General features: G+C 41.6%; 1 long non-coding RNA gene across 3 annotated transcripts; it reads left to right on the top strand.

The window, feature by feature from the left end:
* The first annotated feature begins 6,784 nt into the window (after positions 1 to 6,784).
* LOC112312676 (uncharacterized) lies at positions 6,785 to 18,706 on the top strand. 3 transcript variants are annotated; one of them, XR_008425228.1, is made up of 6 exons: positions 6,785 to 6,887; positions 11,858 to 11,928; positions 12,112 to 12,163; positions 12,723 to 13,230; positions 13,632 to 13,707; positions 17,262 to 18,706. It is a non-coding gene; the product is annotated as an uncharacterized lncRNA (long non-coding RNA). The 3 variants fall into 3 exon arrangements; XR_008425229.1 differs by having other exon boundaries at positions 11,858 to 12,163; positions 12,723 to 12,863; positions 13,121 to 13,230; XR_008425227.1 differs by having other exon boundaries at positions 11,858 to 12,163.
* Positions 18,707 to 18,913: the final 207 nt, after the last annotated feature.

Here is an 18,913-nt window from a genome sequence, read left to right as displayed (position 1 = left end):
TTTCAATTACTGGCCCAGTAGCAGCTCTGTAGAGACTGGCAAAGAGGGATTTGCCCATTAGGAGAGTCATCACCACTCATCTGCTCACAGGTTCAGAGTCCAGGGGCAGGTGGATGTTTTGGGAGCACCAGGAGCTAACCTGAGCTAAGGATGGGGTAGCATAAGGCAGCCAAGAAGCTACACCTGTTGCTGAGAGTTCCTACCACCACAGGAGATAAAGGCCTAGGTTGGGGCCATAGTATGCACCCAGTAAGTTCTCAGAAAATAATTTCATTGAATGGAACACATTAAATTCAGCCCTAGTTTTATGCTACCTTGCAAAAGACATTTCATTTCTCTGAACTATTTGCTCCATCCATAAAATGAGGCTGACACTTCATTTGATTTTCTTTTCGGGAAAGAATATTTTGCATATTAATACATTTAGCAAATTCTAAACAATTTCACGACTATAAGGAATGACTGGAAAGGTGCTTTTGTTACTACTTCCAGATATGCCCGATTATTAACACTTTGGTCACTAAACTTCAATGACAAATCTTCTTAGCATTCTTCTGTGTGATAAAGTAGGGAAGTCAACATTTCTAGAAATATGCCATTTATCTGTAGAACTAAAAATTTATTCATTTTGAATAGGGAATAAATGACTTAAAAGCCTTCATTTGTCCTGAATTGCTCCTTGTGTAAAGCAATTTTATAAAATAAGTACTCATCACAAAGGAGCCCTTTCTGTAAGGACATTGTTTCATTCGATTGCACTATTTCCTTGGGTTGTGAAGCCAATGGTAATCCAGAGTATGGGGGATGATGAAGTCATACAAACACTACTGTAGCAGTCCGCTTGGGCTGCCATAACACAATACAGAATACCATGTAGACCGAGCGGCTTGAACAACAGAAATTTATTTTCTAATAGTTCTGGAGGCTGGCTTCTGGGATCAGGGTGCCAGCATGGTCAGTTTATGGTGAGGGTCTCCCCTTTCTCCCCTTGGTTTGTAGGTAGTCACATGACTTCTTCTTTGTGCCAGTACCGAGAGAGGAAGAGAGAGAGACCAAGCTCTCCCAGTGTTTTTTCTTATAAGAGCACAAATCCCATCGTAGAGGCTTCACCCTCATGGCCTCATCTAACCCTAATTTGCTCCCAAAGGCCCTAACTCTGAATCAAACACCATCACACTGTGGGTAGGGGGAAGGGGGCTGGAGTTAAGGCTTCAACATGAATTTTCAAGAGAACAAGAACACTCAGTTCATAACAACTACCTAGTACCAATAAAGGCATTCACATATTAATTCAGTTTTGAATTCGCTACAAACTAAAAGGGAATGTCTATTTCAGAATGTGTTAATCAGCTACAGTTGTTAGGAAGGACGTTAAAGTTTATGAAACTTAACAATCAATGTAGGAATATACAATATCCTTGAATAAATGTCAAGACTCAATATTGAAATATATCTTTCCTCTACCTTAATCCCAATCAAAATCCTAATGCAGATTTATTGAAAAATTTGCAAAATAATTCTGATTTTCACCTAGAAGAATAAATACTATGTATCAATATCTAAAAATTTTTGGAAAACAAGTACTATTTGATTTAACAGAAGTTTAAACAATATGGCATAACAAAGAGAATTACCCTGGTGGGTGCAGCTCAGTTATTTAGAGCATCGTCCCATAAACCAAAAGGTTACATGTTCAATTCCTGGCACATGCCTAGGTTGAGGGTTTGGTCCCCACTCGAGGCATGTACAAGAGGCAACTGGTCCACATTTCTCTCTCATATCGATGTTTCTCTTTTTCCCTCCCCCTTCCTCTCTAAAAGCAATGAAAAGATATCTTCAGATGAGGATTAAATAAATAAATAAAATATAAAAAGAATTAATAGGTCATCAAAGGAATAATACATGATGTCTAGAAAAAGACAATAAATTTGACATGAAAGAACAAATAAAATACTTTTTAATCAGTGGTTAAATAGGTGAATTATTCAATAATTGGTATTGGGATAACTGGCTAACTATAGGATTTTTTTTTTAAGTCATACGTCAAAATGAATCCTAAAGGCATTAGACTGGAAGGGAGGAAGGGAGGGAAAGAGGGAGGGAGGAAAAAAGGGGAGGGAGAGAAAGGAAACAAACTTGCAAATACTTGGAAAATATATTTAAATGCAAATATTTTAATATTTTAACAGGGAAGATCTTTTAAAAAGTGATAAGAAAACCATTAAGAATAAAAATACTGAAAGTATGAAAATATTTGCAACATCACTGGAAATCAAGGAAATGTAAGCAAAATGAAAAGATAACTTTGGGGGGTCTATCACAATAGACAAGATTATAAAGGTTGATAAGAGGCCAGACCATAGAGAACTAGGTGCACTCTTGTCAGGAATATAAATTAATACCCTCATCATTATAGCTCACAGGTATCAATATTAATTACCAGACATCGTTCTGTTTTGCGTGTGTCCCTTCACTTAATTCTCAGAATAACTTCAACTGTCATCACGCCCATTTTACTGCTGAGGAAATTTAAGTATAGGTAAGACTGACAAATGACAAAACTAGAATTCAAACCCAGAAAGTCTGACTCAAACATAGGTATAAATTTCCTGTAACAAAACGAACATATCAGGGACATTTGTTGCTATGAATTTGCATCTGTTGTCCCTTATCCAGAATCCTGGGAGTGTGTTTCAGAATGCAGAATTTCCCCGATTTGAAAAAGACAACTGTGTGTGCATATACTGTAATTATATAACACCCCCAGAGCAACCAGGGCAGCACTGCACAAGGAAACGTTAATGTTTTCCCAGGAAACATTCACATGAACTCAGATATGTAAAGGATCTAAACAGCTCAACAGTTTCATAGGCTTCTTGTCAAAGAAGTTCATGTCAGGTCAGCGTTTGTCACCAAATGGGCCACAAAAAGCTTTTCAGAGTTCTCATGTTTCAGAATGCAGATAAAAGATTGCACTCCAATAATAGCTTAAATTGAAAAGGCTGAATATTATTTGAATGTCTTAGAGGATTAATTAAATATACACGTTTGAACGAAGCATCAGAGTCCAAACTCTTTTTTAAAACTCCTTCTACATGGGCGTGTATGCAAACTTTCTTGTCTGAACTGAAGCGATTGTTTTCTAAATTTGACTTTAAATTCTGGAACTAAAATCTCCTCCTCTGGTGATTCTCTTTGTTGAACATCTTTACTGTCACTATGAAAACTATAAAATTTCTTGCCAAGTAAAACAGGAACTATAGCATAGTATTGAACTGGCGAAAAACTAGCCTTGCTGGTTTAACGTACTATGAATGACATGTTTGTCTTCATGCATTAGCCCCATTTAAGTCCAAAGAAGTCAACTTCCTCGATCAGAGACACCTCAGCCAGTGTGTCAGGAAGAAAATGAAAAGGATAGGATCCCCAATTCACTCCACTTTTATTTTTTTCTTAGCTGTCAAATCCTAACAAGATGGTAGGTTGTTGTTTTTTTTTTTAAGGTAGGACGGTTGAATAAATGCTTTATAGCTCCCCAATAGTACCTATTAAATACAAGCAGGTTATTGAATGAAGAACTCAATGAAAAGTTTGGTTGTGTTTCTTTACTAGGAATAAAGACCAGACCTTTGTTTTCCCCTAACTTCCTCTTTGTACGCCACTAAACTGTCCTTGTTGTGAATGCAAAGTCATTGTTTGTGTTCCTGGCTGGTACCACACCTTATTCTCTGTATTGCAAAAGAGATAACTCAGCATACAGATAAGGGTGGTTTTCATGTCTCTACCTGCCCCACTGAGGGACGACTCCCCTCCCCCCCAAGATCCAGAATTGTACCTCTCAACTCTTGGAGTGACTTGCTGAGAGGTATTTGCCTCGGCCCTACACTCTAAAATGAATATCTATGAGAATTTCATACTGTTCATGTAATTATTATTTATCAAAAAGTAAGGGAACGCAATTAAGCAACTAATAAAAAGACTCAAGTCCATGCAGAGCCACCACTTTCATTTCTTACAATTATTGTAAAATCAGCCAATGATAAACTTGGAAAAAGAGGGCTCATGTGTAATGTCACAGGAGAATAATCATTAATTTGACGTACTTTAAATTTAAAAATTTTAATTAAAAAGCATAAGAAAGCATATGCAATACAAACATTTACCAATTTACATAATTAATGTTGATATTATCATGTCTGTTTCAGATTACCATATATACCCTCTACCTTTTTAATTCATTCCTAAATATTTTATAGTTGCTACTGCAAATGGAATATTTTCCCATTTTCTGCTGATTACTACTAGTATAGAGATAAGTGAATGATTTTTGACTGTTTCATGTCAGTCACATCACCAGAGCTTTGTATTAGGAACTGGAGTATGTTTTCTAGCCAGGTCACTTCGGTATCACTTACAGATCGAGATCACTTAACTCTATTTCTTTTATTTATACTAATTGTTTTCCTCATGTCCCTACCTGAAGGCCATGAAATATTCCTCTGTATTTTCTTCTACTAGTTTACAAGTTTTGTTTTCCTATTTAGAGTTATTTTGTGTGTAGTATGAGGCAAGAATCTATCTAATCTTACTTTTCCTATAGGGGAAGTAACCACCATATATTGACTAGTTTACTGTTTCCTAGTGCCCTTTCTATTCGTAACAGGTTGCCGCACCTGTACCCAGAGGTAATGCGGGAGAAGAGTTTAATTCTCACAATGTCTGAGTAATTGCCAGAAGAAATTGTTTTAAACCAAATGACAGTTATATTTAAGTGGAAACATTGTTTGTTGGTTTTCTGTACTGAATGGAAATGGGGGTTTGTGGTCATGTAGAGTTTAATTTTTTAAAAAAGTATATTTCTGCATTCCTGGACTGTATGTAGTATGTACAATTTAAGTCTACTCCGAGACTAATAACTTTTCACAACATCAAGTTATACTCAGCTGTGGAATTTCAACTTTGAGTCTTTTTCTTCCAAATTTGATCATTGTCTGCCAAGGTCAACTATTCAGCGAGAGAAACCCTCGCAAGTCCAGATGTAGCTTACCTAACTTTTTAATTCAGGGTTTTCCAAATAGAATTGACTCATGCCTAATGACTCTAAAGATTGTAGTGAAAAAAAAAATGACTTTACTCCACGAGAGCCTGTATCACTCATTAGCCTAGGCACTAAGGATTTAATGGCGAGAGTGAAAAAAAGTCCCTGCCTTCATGGAACTGCCAGTCTAGGGGGGAAACAGACATGACTCCATGACGACACAAACGAGCCTGTGAAAGAGTAGTACCCACTTCTATAAAATCACACAAAGTGGGAATTTGACCTAGTCTCTAGGTCAGGGCAGGAGTCACTGAAGGAGCTTCTGGAGCTGAGACCTGAGATTTGAATGGTAAGTAGAAGTTAACTATGCAGGGGAGATAAGGAGACCATCCTGGACAAAGGCTCCTAGAGGGAAAGAACATGAATCAGCTAAGGAACAGAAAGAAAACATCAAGAATGGGGACAGGTGTGATGAGGGTGGTGGAGGCCAGGTCTTGCAAGCATGGTCTACAGTTCGGGCTAGGTTAGCATTAACTATCCTATTCATAAGGAAAACAATGTAGGAAGAAAATCAGTCCTGTTCACCTTTGCTTTCCAAAGCTGGGACCATAGCAGAATAATGGGACTCAGAACACAGACAAAATGTTAGAAAGTTGAGTTTGGGGAAAGCAGAGTTTCCTGCCCAGCTGAAAAACAATTCCCTCCAAGGTGTGAGGAGAAAAGAGAGAAAGGCCCTGAGAGCAGAGATTACAGCCAGGGTCACTGAGAGGGACATTATTGGAAGGTCCAAGAACTGTGGGAGCTGAGTTGGCTCTGCAGATGGCCCAGTGCCCCTGCCCCCGGAATGAGCATTGGAATGGACAGGGTCCATTGCCTGGGGCCAGGCTGTGAGGCCACCCTCCCGCCTCACAGCACTCCCAGGACTTCTCACTTTGACAGCAGCCAGTACTTTGCCTGGCGACTGCCTTGCAGAAAAGATTCCAGTCTTAGCCCCACGACGTTGGCAGATCTTACCCACTTCCTTATGTAAGCAACCTACCTTTTCACTGCCCAAGAGAAGGGCGGGTGGGCCCTGGACACCTCTTGAGATGGTGGAATCTTCCCATTCCTGAACTTAGAAACAGACCTGAACCGAGCTCATTTAGGATCCCTGTAATACATCCCTCTCCTCCCAGCACCCACTCCCACGGTGGTGAAATCACTTCCTTAGTGCTGATAATATCAATCACAGCCTGGAAGGAAAGAGTCTATACGCGCACAGGGAACAAATAGCAAGGTCGTACTATAAGACATACATCTTCACAAAAACAGTAAGATCGATTTCAAGTCTCACATTAGCATTTGTGATTTCCTTTCTGCCACTTCTCTATAAATATATAGGACTACAATAGGTAATGAAGAAGCACAGATTGAATAATTAACAGGGTTCTCCTAACTCACTGTTTTCAGGTGTGGTTTTGTGTGGGGCAGCTTGAATTATGTCACGACAATGCTCTCAAATGGCCTTCTGTGGAATCAACATCCTACTTGGAATAAAACATCTCCAATGCCATTGGAAAAGAAGTAACTAATCTACCCGAAAGCTATGTATTTTTGAAAGTTTGAGCCACAAAAGGGAGATTTAAAAACACAAGGAGGAGGAAAAACATGACAAAAGGTAAAACAAATGTTTATTTAAGAACAAACGCTTCTCTAGTAAATTACTTCCCTCTCTTCTTTTTTTTTTTCTTCTCTGGTATGGTAACAATGTGGCGTTACCATAGGATGTGGCGTTCTCTGTAACAGACTGGGGCTTGGATGTCAAAACGGAAAGGGAGAAGTATATTTTAGCACACGTAAAGAACAGCAGGTAAGGCTCTTTAATTTTTATTTTGGCTGTTTTCTTTGGGATTTTAATCATACTCTGCAGCTACCTTCAGCGTAAAAGAGAGCAAATCTATTTTTAGAACTATTTGCTCTCCGAATGCTGCAGTTGTCACTGGGGGGGACCCCTGTTCTCAGCTGGAGTGTCGTCCACTGCTTTACGATGAGCACAGCAGCAGGAGCAAAACCTCACATTGCTTTCACTGAAAACCTGTTTTTCTTCTCAGGCTGCCTCTCCTCCACCCTACTTAATTAACAGGCCAGAGTTCTTAGCAACGAGCGTTATCTCACACAATGCCCCTGGTTAGAAGGTGGTTCTTTTGATTTTTATTTTCTGTAAGAACTTTCCCCACAAGCTCAGGCGACTTCTTCTTGCTTTCATTAATGAGTGTAGTAGGCACACTGTGCTAAGCAGTTTGAAGATGTCTTTGAGTCTAGAAAAGGCACAGCTCCTAATGAACTCTCCAGTGAATGCTTTCACTGTGTGGGGATCAGTTAAGTACTTCCAGTGGGTTTTGTGGGACTGAAGAGAGATGATAACTGAGTTTTTAATCAGGCAAACTAAACAACGAACACTTTTTAATGACTTAGCAGCCCCACTCCTACGAGGACTCCAGATGGCCAAAGCTCTCAAGAACAATTCTAGAAATCCTTGTCAAGTTCCATCGGCACCTGGGATCTTTATATACGTTTAGCCTTTGAGTAAATGCTACATGTGTTTTTTTTTCCTCCTTTAAGATTTTGAGACTGTTGAAGATAGGGGGATTTTTGTTGTTGTTGTTTACTATGAAATAAGTAGAAAGGGCACTGAAACGTGAAATGGATCTGGAATAAGAATAATTTGGAAGTGTCTCTATCCCTCCTGTTAAACCAAAGTAGTGGATAGGAAGAACACTTGCGTTTTAAAATCTCTTCTGATTAACAGCCTCCTTTGAGAATCCAAATACAGCTTTGGCTTTTCTCCAGAAAAAGAACGTGTATATAAAATTTGCTTAAAATTTCAGGAGGATAAAAAAATCACTATTAGGAAACCCTACTTCATCTTTCTACCTTTTATAAAGTCTTCATTATGAAAAGCTATACAAAATGTTAAGAAAGGAAAAAAAAAAACCTCAGTCTCTGAGGCAATTGAGCTAACCTTTCACATCTGACTGTTCTTTTTTAACCACCTCAATGTCACCAATAAACACTGGTAACAGTTAAAATTTTCAAATAGAATTAAAAACAAATATCTTGTATTTGAATTGAGAAATGTAGTCTTCTTTTGCACATTATGTATTTTTAACTTTCATCTTTGAATGTTACTTTTAATGGCTTGTCTGTGTATTTTTACAAGGAATTAACTCCTCCTGCCAAATCCAATTACCAGTAATAAATAGAACTGTCTGAGGCCTCGTGCGCTCTAAGATCTGAACGGAGTCTGGAGTCAGTACCACGCTGCTTCTCTATAACAGGACACGCTCACGGCGGCACTCTGATACTAGACCCCGGTGAAGCCTCAGAAACACAGTGTTTGAGCACTGCGCATTACAGGCCCAACCTCCTAGGGATGGCATGTGTTCTGTTTTTGGAGGAAAAAAAAATCACAATCATTATTAGTCAAGCTGTTTCAGAAGTAGGAAGACTGTCAGGTGAGAGTAAATGTGATTCTGAGAGCCTCCTCCGCCAGCGCATCCTGTTATGTAGGGAGGGGGGATGCCGAGGAGTTAAAGGCCGGGTCTCTTCCTTGGAGTTTGCATCCAGACGGAAAGGCAGACACTGTGGGTAACAGGAGCCATTACATGCTGCTTCAAATCAGTGTAGCAGAAGACCTCTGCGAGTGCAGGGCAGAGCTGCTGTGAGCTGCTGTGAGCTGCTGTATCGGGAAGGATCATGCAGAGTCCCATACCTGGGCAGGTGAAGTGCAGGGAATATATCCAGGTTGGCATAAATTCTAAAGGGCTTTTTCTTTCGATGGGATATTTTCTGTGCTGTATATAAGGAAGAAAAAGCGTACATTCACAATGTCTCCAAATGTGGACTGTAGAAGACAAGTCCATTGCTTCCCCTTGGGCTTGTGCATGTTGTAGACACATCCACAGAACTCCACCCTCGATTGTGTAAGGCTCCGAGAAAATGCCCTTTCATCCCAAATGCACGTGTAATCTTCACGAGAAACCTAAAAAACAATGATTAAAGTAATAATTCCTGCTATTAGGCCTGTTAGACAGGCCTAAGCAGAAAGGATCAAGTGGTGAACAGCAGAGTCCAAAAGAGCACTGTATTCAGAGCTCAGAGCACAAGGCCTCAGAGGTGGAGAAAATCATTTTGGGAGCCAGACGTTTAGGCCAAGCCTGTCAGGGAGTGGCTGGAAAGTAACCCGGCTCAGGCTACTTCTTGTTCCCCGCCCCAGGAGCAGCAAGGTGACTAAAGGAAGCACCACACCACCGGTGTGAAAGAAAGGGTTTGAAGAAAGAGCAAATCATCTCTCCCCTAACCTGGTTACTATTTGGTTTACTTTCTAACAGAACTTCAGTGTCACAGGAACTTGAACCAATTTAAATACAAAATTTATTCTCACTGTACTCAAAAATCAATTCTCGCTTCCCACCCCCCAAATCCAAACCATTAAAACTTAAAGGTCCAATTAAACCAGGTTTGTGCTATTAAGCAGGCCTTATGTAGGTGAAAATCACTAGGGTAATGATGTACTCTGAGATGCCATGGCTGGCTCCAATCGTGGATGAAATCGACTCGTTTTCTCACTGGCTCACAAGCTTCTATTTCTTCTATGGTAAGATTAATATGAGTTACTTACGTTGGATGTTTACAATGTGCCTGGCACTGTGCTAAGAATTTTATGTTTGTTATTTCATATAAACACTCAAATAGCAACAACCAGATAGTACCCTGATTTTACAGATGGGGAAACTAGTACAGGATCGAGCTAGAATTCAAGCACTTTGGAGGATGACTCTCACCCCATTCCCAACTACGTGTCTCCCTGGCTGCCTCCCTTCCCCCACTCTGCCCATCCAAATTCAGTGAAGGCCCAACTTAAGGCCTATGTCTTCTGCAAACATTCCTACTGCCCACGTTGATCTCATCTCGGAACTAGTAAAGCATTTATTAATTGAATGTAGAAGAACAGCACATTAGAGTACTGATTTCACAACCTAATCAGAGTTAAAGCATATTGAGTACTTACTACGTACAAGGAATTGTTCTAAGAATTATATACGGATTAACCAATTTCACTCTCACAACAAAGCTTTAAGGTCAGAATTATTACCCCACTTTACAGATGTGCAAACTGAGGCAGCTCTCTCAGTTGAATAACTCTCCTAAGGGCACAGACATTCATATGTGTGAGCACATAGAATATAGTACTTGGTACATAGAGTATTTAAGTGTTGCCTATTAATACTATTTCACTCCACTGCTTCTCCGAAAACATTCGCTGTCTCTGTTGAGTTGATTCGTCTTCCCAGGAAGAAAATGTGTTTTCAATGAGCCAGATGCTGGGTTAGAAAGTGTCATAGTTGTCATTTCATTCAACAACTATTCCAAAGCATCTATCTACCTTGTGTCAGGTACTGTTCTAGGCATCAGGATGCAGCAGTGAAATGGTCTTTTCACAGTAATCCTGTACAGGAGGTTTATTAGCTCCATTATAGATAAAACTGAGGCTCATACTGGCCACTTGAAGGCTTGGAGTTTAAATGTAAATCTCTCAACTTAAAAGTGTGGGGTCTTTCTCTCACAGGAGATAACGCTACTTCTGTCTGTTATCTACCTGGTATATCTACACCACCCCCCTCCCCCCATGGGACACAGTGCATTTGGAAATTAGGCAACTGCTGTTTCTCTGTCTCATATTCAGGTTACAATTTCCTAACAACATCGCCATCATCCCCAAACAGTATTTGAAGAATATGTGTATGCTATGCAATTGCTGAGCCTGCTCCCCTGTGCTGCCACTCTGCCCTGCTCCCCGACTCCCCAAGAGTCTTCAAGCAAATGAACTATTCTGGGAAAAGTAGATTTGCTTTGGTTTGGAGCTTAGTATAGTCTTTGGTGGTCCTTGAGCCCCAGTTGCTCTATCTTCTCCTTGAGTCCCTAAGGTGACCCCTAATAAACCCCCAAAGACTCTACTGCTCCACAGGACACGAGAGAAACCATCAGGATTGCAGGAAGAGCTCTGTTTTTTGGAATCAGAAAGCCTATTTATTAACATCTTTCATTATTTATTTAACCAACACCCAGTATATCTCTTACTATGAGCCAGACACTGTTCAAAGCATTTCACAAACACTAACCCCTCTTAGATCTCGATTTGAGTCCTGATTTGCCATTTACAAATTGTGTGATTATGGTCAAATCAGTTAACTTCCCTGAGCCTCAGTTTCTTGACCTGTTAAGTGAGGATAATAAAATCTCACCAGTTGCAAGAATCGAACGAACTAAGTCAGTGCTTTACCAACGAACAAATGTGAGTTATTGTCATTTTGGTACTTTGCGAAAGAGTTAGACGTTTCTCCTCCCAGGAGCCTGAGCTGTAGAGCCTAGGCGGTGTAAACTGCATCTCAGGTTTTAGAAGAGCGTGAAACAGTCAGGCGTTACAGCTACAGTGAGTCTGTAGTGAGGTGTGTCTGCGCGCACGCGTGATGACTATAATAAACCTAGCCAACATTTAATCCACACGAGAGTTTTGACGTGGTCCCTTCACTATTCCCTTATCTGAATTCTACTCACTTTCTGGGTCTCTGTTTAGATTTTGCTCCTTTTGGGAAGCCCTCCTCATTCCCAAGACCTGTTTAAAGGATTTTTTTTTTCCCATGGCCTTCCACAGCATTTTACACTTCCCAGCTACTTTTTTCCATTGTTTTCTTATCTAACTCTTCAACTGGACCAGAAGCTCTGTGAAGAACTAAGCCACACCTATCTTTTTCTGCATTGTATTCTCACCATTTACAGATATCCTGGCACTTCGTGGGATCTCAATAAACAATTGCGTGAGAAAGTGATCCTGTGTCTGGACTGAAGGGGTAGGAGAACTTAGAGCCCTTGTAGAGTTATAGAGGACTTCCAGAACATTGCTACACAATGAGCATGGATCTCTTCCTCTTATCATGGAGCATAAAGCACGCGCTCCTAAGGTGACCCCGAGCCAGCCCAACATCCAAGGTCACACTGTAAGTGCTCAGAATATTTATTCATCTCATTCCTAGATGACCTTTGCCTACTAGCCGTTCAAGACCTTCACGGAACAGCTTCTCCCTGGTGAGTCAAGTCCAATGCTGGGAGTCGAGCGCATGTGGGCCAGGAGCTCCATTTTTAGAACTCAGCCTCTGAAGTGTAGACTAACTTGGAGGAGACTGGAAGGGAAGCCAAGCAGTGTTGTGTTATTGAACGTGTTTGGGGCATACAAATATCCTTGTCAGTGTCAGAAGGGTCAGTAAGTATCCTGCTCGCTGAGAAATTTCATGCATGGCAAAGAGATGAATTGGTATTGGGAACGAAATGAAATGTCACCACAGTGAAATGAAATGCTGGGGGAAAGGCAAAGGAGACAGACAAGGATGACAGAGTTGACAGTCATAGGGAGACAGCCTTTTAGCATAAGTTGATTTACCGGCCAGCTCAATAAAAAAATAAGCATTTATCTGGCTTGCACTATGATATATTAGACTCTGACACAATGCTAGGAGGGGCGGGGATTTAAAAAAGGCCATTTCCAAGGGCATAATATATTTTGTGTGTGAATTGCAGGTGACGAAGGTGAAACTGATAAGTGTTTTTCATATTTTTTGGACTCCCGTCATGTTTGCGTCCGTGCCAGCTCCTCTGGAATGCAGGATTCACAAAGTTTGGCGCATCAAGTTAAACTATCTCTGTGAGGTGGAGAAGAGATTTTCGTGGGAACCAGCCAGAGGTCCACATACACCTGCACTGACTCATGCAAGTACACGGCCGACTTCCCGTAAGTGTCAATTAGAAGAAAGCAAGTCAGCCATGCTCCATACCTATTTCTTAGAATGTGACTTTTCACTGGATATTGGTAAGTAGGTCCTGTGGTTATAATTCAAAAACATTTAAAATGTCATGAATAAGACCTCGGTTTCTAGAAGCTTAAAATATTCAGAAAGACTAGAAGACAACCTAATTTAGTGCTCTTCTGATTGTAAGCAGCTGACGAAAGCCATTTCTAGTAAGGCATCTTTGCTTTCTCTCCCTAAGTGCACAGGGAGGGAAGTGCAGAAGCGATTGCACGGCCAAACATCAAGGAAGTCATGAAGATAAAACACAATTAGACCGGAAGCCATTCCCCTTGGAGCACCTCGGACAGAGTAGGTACTCAATACTTCCTTTAAACAAGAGGGGTGAGAGTCCCCAACGTCACTGTAATAACTATCTAAGTAACCCAGCCACCACCATCGGTTTTTGTCACGTGGTGGCCAGCTACAGTCAAGGCCCAGGGAAAAGAAAAGCCAATGTCCTGGGCAGAAGGACTGCAGCCAGGTGGTTATGGCTCCCACCTCTGCACTCGTTTTATCTGCCTGATCTCAAAGCGCCCGGTGAGCAAGCAGTCAGGTGGGTGGGAGAGGCGAGCGTTACAGCTGGACTGTCCTGTCTACTGACAGCTACCTCAGAGCAAAGATAGGTGTGATCTGATTTGCGAAGTGTCTATACTCTTGAAATTTTGAATTTAAATACAAAATGGAATCATATTATTTTAAATGCACTTTAGGAGCTTAACTGTGTAAAGGACATCTGAGCTGTACCTTCTCTCAAGTGCAAACCCTCTTCAAATCAAAACAATACAGGTAATTGTTTTAAGCCAATATATCCTGTGTTTGACTTTTGAATGGCAAACTTATGGTGAAATACCTTATATTCTGAACTGCATTTCTGTAATTATTTTGTGGTCCAAAGCAATAGATTAATAAATTGTTGAAATACAAAATATATTCAGTAAATTTCTTTAAGTACGGAACCAACAAAAAGTTGCCCCATTTATATTTTGTGAGGTAGAAATCTATTTATACAATTATTTCATTAAAAAATAATTTGACATCCAAAAAGAGGGCATAGCATAAAGAACAGCAGGTAGTCGTACTACACAGGTGAAATACATTTTTACAAATATATGCGCAATCTTTGAGTTTAGAAGAATTACAATAGGAAATTTTACTTGATAATATTACATTATACATACTGTTAATTTGATATACACTTATCAGCTTGTGGTTATATATTCAATGGGATACCACAGAGTAGAGCACAAATGTTCAATTTACTCTCATTTTAACTTTGTCATTCAGTATTAAACTATTAAAGTTCATTTAAACTTATTTGAAAATAGGGTCTTTGCAGATGTAATAGATTTGTTAACAAAAATGGATTAGCACTCTTATGGCACTTCCCTTAATTTGGAATATGCCATGTAAACTGAAGCACATTCATTGACAGCTGTGAAGCTACCCACGTTCCTTACTGGGCTGGAAGAATCTGGGGGTGGAGCCCAGGCGCCTCTAAGAAGCTCCTATTCAATGGCTCCTATCAGCTGAGGCTGGGCAGCTGGAGGCCCTGAGGCCTCTCAACTCAGAGCACCCAGGGTTTATGGGGAAAGATGCCCTAGTCTGTGAATAAGTTCCCCTCTGACCAGTGCTGTTCCACTGTCCAGCATCTGGGAACCACTGTCTTATTCAGGAGACAGACAAAGGTCAAGTTTGCTTTTGATTGTAAACAATCACTAGCTGTAGTAGGAAGAAGATGTTAATAACAAAGAGTAAATAAATTTCCTGTCTTATAAATGTGTAATCTCCCCATTTTGTCTATTTTCTGTAGTGAGTCACACATTGTAGTGGATTGAATAATGCCCCCACCCCCCCAGATTCATGTCCACCCAGAATCTCAGACTGTGGACTTATTTGGAAATAGGGTCTTTGCAGATGTAATGAGATGTAATTAGTTAGGCATCTAGAGATGTAATCATCCTGGATTTCGGGAGGGCCCTCAATGCAATGACTAGTGTTTTTATAAGAAGGGAAAAGGACACAAAGACACACACATGGGGAAGAAGGTGGTGTGAAGACACAGGTAGGGACTGAAGTTAAGTCATGAAGTGCCAGGAGCCACCAGAAGCTGGAAGAAGCAAGGGGGGATAGTCCCTTAGAGACGTCACAGGGAGCCCGGCTCTACTGACACCTTGATCTTGGACTTCTGGCCTCCAGCACTTGTGAGAGAATACATTTTTGTTGTTTACAGTCACCAAATTACAGCAGCCTCAGGAAAGCAGTACAAACATCTTTTGTTTTTTATGGCTCAATTCTCTTTCTTCTATATCCTTGGCAAGAATGAGGTTATTAAACTCAACAAGAGATTCTTTATGGAATCTCTTTGTTGACTAAATAACACTTCTTCACAAACTTCTTGCTAGTTTTCAGGCTCCATTTTTCATCCTCTTGACTTCTCATACTGTGCCATTTATCCTGATTTTGCTTCTCTTTGCTTCCTTGTGCCCTGAGAGCCACTAGCAGGACGGTATTTGTGCAGACGGATGGGTGCCTGTCTGCTGACCCTTTTTTCCATGTGATGCCCAAGGAGACTCAGAACTCACTCAGTGGATTTACACTTGGAAGAGTCAGTTACGCTCAGGTCTTTTCTAAGACAGTCATGCCTTGACTATTCATCTTCTTACATCAGGACACAGGCATTTGCCATTGATATTTATAACTGCTGGCCCATTTCAGAGACTCTTTTTTTACAGAAACAATGTCTCCTTATTTGGTAACCGCTCCCTGGCCCGGGCATGTCTGATTTGAAGCTATAGTAATCCCCTACTAAATTCAACGCTGAAAGCAGACTCCTACTGCTCTCTTTAAAATAGCTCACATCATAACTTAATCAAGAAAGTACACAGATATTTATGAAGCACCAGGTAAAAAGGCCTGGCACTGTATCGGAGGGTTTCATGAGCATGTATCATCCTGTATCCACCAGACAGAATGAAGGAAATCCCTTAGTCTTCATCGTCAGCCCCCTGGCTCTCCCCCGCTGCTGGTCTTCTCTCCTCCAAGTCCCCCAGGACCACAGACAGGGCTGTTTCCTTGTGTAGACAGACACCTAGAGTTTCTCCAGCTAATGTAAAAACAGAAGAGAAAACACATTCTCTGCTGTTTCTGAACCCTATTTTTGTCTTTTGGGGGATAATGCAGAGGAGAAGTGAAACCAACTATGCAGCAGACACCCTTTAAAGCCTTCTGTCCTGGGCTGTCCCCTCCCCCATGGCTCCCTGCCTCACCCCTGCACCCCACTCCTGTCTCCCCAGTGCCACTTCCCAGAGAGAGCCTGCCAGGGCCTTTGGAGCTCCTGGGCTCTAGAGAGACCTGGCAGGCTTGCAAGGGAGGGGCCCAGGGGGCAGGAGTGATGGGGCTTCTTGGGAAGCTTGAGCCCCCGCTGTTGCCAACCTGCACACAAAAATTCACCATTTCAGCAACTGGTCCGGCCACCCTGGTGGGTGCCAACCAGCAGCAGCCCTGCCTCCCTCGGTGACCAACACTGGATGACTTCACTTTGTTGAGACCCAAATCCCTCGTGCATCCAAGGACTCACATTTGTCCTGCTTACCTTACAGCATTATAATGGGTCACAGTCTGTAATGAATATTCACTGCTTAATAGCAGAATTTCAATGGCTTTTATGTAAACTTTCTATTTATCAGGACTACTGTATAATCTCAAGCAAATTATTTAAAGTATCTGCACTTCTTTCCACTTTTGTAAAATGAGAGGAAAAAAAGGAAGCACCCACTCCATAGGGTTGCTGTGAAGGCCTCAGGAGCTGATGGGTGTAGGGCGGTTGAGCAGGGCCTTGTGCCATATGGTCACCAGGGGCCACCAGGCTGGCAGCTGCCTAAGTCCTATAGGCTGAAGGAGAGGCTCTGGGCTGCAGTTATGAAAGCGAAAGCCCTGAGGATGGTCAGAAGGGGAGGCTGCACTTTAGTTTTGTTTGCTAGATATTTCTATAACCAGATGTTAATAGCTACCAAATAAAACAGAAAAGGCAAAAAAGGATCATTTTCCAACCCTGTCATGCCTTCTAAAAAATTCTCTCTGATTTTCTGTGTCATCAAACACCATGCACCCCCTTTTTCTTGACAGCTGGTTACTTTTTCACTATTCCCTTATGGGTTCATGGGCCAATGGCTTCACTTCCCAGAGCCCCCCTTTCTCTTCTGTTAACGGGAACAGACACGGGAGATTCAGGCACTAGGAGGTGCACGGAAGTCCTTTGAAAATGAGAAATAGTGTGTAAATATTGTGGAGGAAGACACTTTTATGCTTTATTAATTACATAAGCACAAACTTCTTTTTAGGATCGGAAATGCTCCCATACGGTGCATTGAAGCCTCAGGACAGACAGGCAGGTTTCAGGAGCGTGTGAGAAAGGCTGGAGAGTGGCTGAAGGACAGAGTTCACACGGAGAGGGTGTTAGGGTTCTGCCCGACTGTTTCCATCTTCACTGAAGACAGAGTAAAAAGAAATGGGCATCAGCTGGAGGGATTTCCATTAGACATGAAGAATTTTTTCTGCTGGTGAGGATTTTTAAAAATTGAAAAGCAGGACTCAGTCTGCATGGGGCTTCTTCTCTGAAGGGCCACAGATCTGATGTTAATAAGGACATGAGAACTAGTATATGGGGTCAGATTAGGGGTTTGCTAGGACCCAGCAACTCTGGGCAAAACATCCCAGGCTTTCTCCAACTACCATGTCTACAATCACACTTTTCTTGAGCAAATGTATGTGTTCAGACTTCGGCAAGTTACTGATTTATATGCATTCTATATCTAATTAGCATGCCCATTTATTAAAGGGTTGTTGCATCTAGAGGTTGGGAGTACAGACTTCGGAGTCAAAAGGCCTGGGTTCCCTGCTTTGCCCCCTTTCTGCTGTGTCTGTCACCCAGGCTAATTGATTGGTTGCTGCACCTTGGTTTCCTTACTTGGATGTAATAATGGTTCTTACATTATTATCGGTGATGCAATGGTTATTACATTATTGCAATCACTAGTAGAGGTGATTGTAGGCATACCTGACACGAAAAAAATGCTCAAAAGTGATAGCCAGTATTAGACTAACAGAACCCTTCTATGGCGTCAAGGAGGTACCTCTGAGATCTCACCCTTGGAGGGTTGCTTGTTCTTCAAGTTCAGAGTTTTGTATGTGTCAGCGACCTAGTCTGCAGTGTATTCTTCTTCATTTGAAAATAAACCCATACTCTCGGGAAAATACATCTCCTTCCTTGTTTACGCCAGTTGTCATTCTCTGAATTTTCTCAAGCTCCATTACAGCTGTCTTGAAGGGAAGCGACTGGAATTGTTCGAGTGATGTGCTCCTAAAGGCAGAGAGATGAACTGAGTCATCTATTAAGGTGCCTTCTGGCAATATGAATGCGTGCAGTGACTCTTAGTTGAGGGAATTTTCGTTTTCGTTCTCAGACTGCCTCATCGGTTAGCCAAGGTCTCTTTGCAACACTAGAGGTCACTGTTACAGCAATTTTTCAAAAGCAGAAGCCTTGCAACAACGATAAAGTTGAGAAAGAATCCTTCAGGACGCGGATGAGTGAAAAGATATCATACAGGGGAGTCCGAGGACAACAGCGGGGGTTTTATCAAGTTCCTAAATTGAAATCCATTTCGAATCTTTTCCTGTTTCTGACAGCTAGAAAACAATTCTGTTCTCCCTGTGGCCGTAGGAGGTCTACCTGGGGAGGGTTTGGGACTGACACGTCTGCTCTGGCTCCCACCGCACCAGCCTCTCCAGCCCTGACACAGAGGCCAAGCCCGCGTCTGCACTGCTGACCGTCTTCAACCCACTTCACGTGTCAGTCCCCCGCCCCCACCTGCATCTTCAATTCCAAGCCTGTCAAACAAGAGCCCACTACCCAGTCTGTTCTTCCCTCTACTTCCACACCCAAATCGACCTCCTTACTGGTGATGAAAACCCGATTCAATCTGCAATTTAAGGC

Source organism: Desmodus rotundus, chromosome 9, assembly GCF_022682495.2.
Source record: "Desmodus rotundus isolate HL8 chromosome 9, HLdesRot8A.1, whole genome shotgun sequence".
Taxonomy (NCBI): domain Eukaryota; kingdom Metazoa; phylum Chordata; class Mammalia; order Chiroptera; family Phyllostomidae; genus Desmodus; species Desmodus rotundus.
This window is presented reverse-complemented; position numbering and strand designations above follow the sequence as displayed.